This window comes from Anarrhichthys ocellatus, unplaced genomic scaffold (assembly GCF_004355925.1).
Source record: "Anarrhichthys ocellatus isolate YVR2014 unplaced genomic scaffold, GSC_Weel_1.0 scaffold26, whole genome shotgun sequence".
Lineage (NCBI taxonomy): Eukaryota > Metazoa > Chordata > Actinopteri > Perciformes > Anarhichadidae > Anarrhichthys > Anarrhichthys ocellatus.
The window spans coordinates 4,819,474-4,821,897 of record NW_022280056.1 but is presented as its reverse complement, the minus strand read 5'-3'; positions in this window follow the sequence as shown (position 1 = coordinate 4,821,897).

Below are 2,424 nucleotides of genomic sequence, written 5' to 3'. Positions count from 1 at the left end.
ATGTGTCATATCCATGTGTCATATCCATGTGTCATATCAATGTGTCATATCCATGTGTCATATCCATGTGTCATATCAATGTGTCATATCCATGTGTCATATCAATGTGTCATATCCATGTGTCATATCAATGTGTCATATCAATGTGTCATATCAATGTGTCATATCCATGTGTCATATCCATGTGTCATATCCATGTGTCATATCAATGTCCTTCTTCCCTTCCTTGTTAAAAAATCCAAAATAAGTCCAGACGTCTGATTTAAACGCAGATGGTGCATTTCTGATTTCTTTCTCCGATGTCTCCATCTTTGTTTTGACCAACTTCCTACCAATCACGCTGACCCGGCACCTCTGCTGACCTCACCAGAAAACAACTCAGCACCATCTAGTGGACTCAAAAAGCAATTGATTTGATTTTTCTAGTAATTCTTTTTTTAATAGTTTATATAATAAAAGATCGATACTTGGTGTCCGTGTATCGATACAATATCGCCATGCAAAATATCGCGATACTATGCTGTATTGATTTTTTCCCCCACCCCTAGTGATTGACAGGTAGCTCAATGGCGTTGTCCGGTCTGTGGGTCGTCCCTGTTTTTGTCTTGAAACTTTAACCCTTTCACAGCGTGTATTCAGATCAGAAAAGTTAATTGTCAAATTTTGGTCACCCAAAAATATCTTATACAGCTTTCGGTTGTACTTAGCTCCACCCCCTTTTGGTACTACTGGTTGCAAAAAAAACAAGATGGCCATAAAGTGCCAAACTTCAAAACGGACGCTTCTAAACCATAGTCCACCAACCAATGTGTGGCTGGCCTCCTGTTGCTACTGTCACTAATGACATTTAGCCTGTTATTGAAATGATCTTTAGTCCGGGTATTGCGGCATGACAATTTCGGTCGGACCACCGCTTGATTTGCTCGAGTTGGAAATACCTTGCTTAACATGGACTTTTGGTCCAGACATTGATGTTCCCCAGAGGATAAATCCCAGTGACTTTGGAGATTCCTCTGATTTTTTCCTCTAGCGCCACCACAAGGGATACTTTTGTAGTCATAAGTAAAAAAGTCTCAACAGCCGCTGGATGGATAGTCATGAAATTTGATGCAGACCTTTTTGTTTCTCTCAGGGTGTGTTTTAATAACTTCTAATTCCTCCAATGCTTTGGTTTATAACCCAGTACCTCTAAAACTAATACCATCCCACCAGAGGATGTTGTTGATTATTATTACTGATGCCTTACGTAAGCAGCGTTTAGGTATTTTAACATGTTTATAACTTGTTTTTGGTGTAAGCTATAGAAAACCGGAGTTATTCATCAGCCTTTTTACTCCACATATAATACAGCCAAGGGGAAACGATGAGCACTAAAACATCCCAGATGTTCCCCTGTGTAAGTTCACATCGGGGGGGGGCATTGCTTGTCTCCTGCTCCTCATTTGTTTTTCGGGTTGGTTGACGGTGGGAGATCAGAGGCCAGGTCACGGTGTGTCTGATCGAGGGGAGGACCGCTGCAGGGAGACTCGGCTTCACGCTGTGAAAATGAACAAACAATCAGCTGGGGCTTCACGGCTGAGAGACTGAGACAAATTCTGAACATCCCTCGACCCGTCTCGGTCCGAAAACAGCTGAAGGCTCCTGCAGGGTTTGTCAACACATCCTTTCGCCATCTCTCTCCCTGTTGTCTCGTCTCCAGGTCCGGACTCCCTGGCACCAGCGTCTGGCGCTGGGGAAGATCTATCTCCAAGATATGAGCAGGAGAAACTCCACCCAAGAGGCCTGGTACACACACACACACACACACACACACACACACACACACACACACAGACAAACCTATTACATCCTCTGAGCTAATCATTCCCCGAGACCACAACAACACAAACATCCCCGGGACAGAAACACCACTCTTCCTCTGACACGCTGACGTTTTTAGAGCTCTAAATCGTTTCTGTTTCTTTATTCATACGGACATGTTTCTTTTACTCCACATCAGGGGCGTCGTTAGGCCCATTTTAGGGCTTAAAACAAGCGCTCTGTGGGGAGTGAACTGTGTTGCATCTTACGAAATCTTAAAAAGAAGCGATTTTACTCCGTTGCCTCACAGGGACATTTTTGTCTTTTACATTTTTGTTAGTTTTGGCTGTGTTAATGCAAAAGGCTCATTGTGGCAAGGGTGGGAGAGTATCTTTTTATTGAATTTTGGAAGTTCAACCTTAGCTCCTATAAGTCTATGATAACCTGTGTAGCTAAAATACAGACAGAAATGTCCCCATTGAAACCCATTAAAACCACGATGTTTGATCCCATGGCTATGACAGTATATACTTATTTATTATCATATCAGGCTTTTAATTCAGAGGCCCGGCTTCAAAATTGAGTATCCAGATAACAATTACATGTTTGTGTTTGTTCATAACA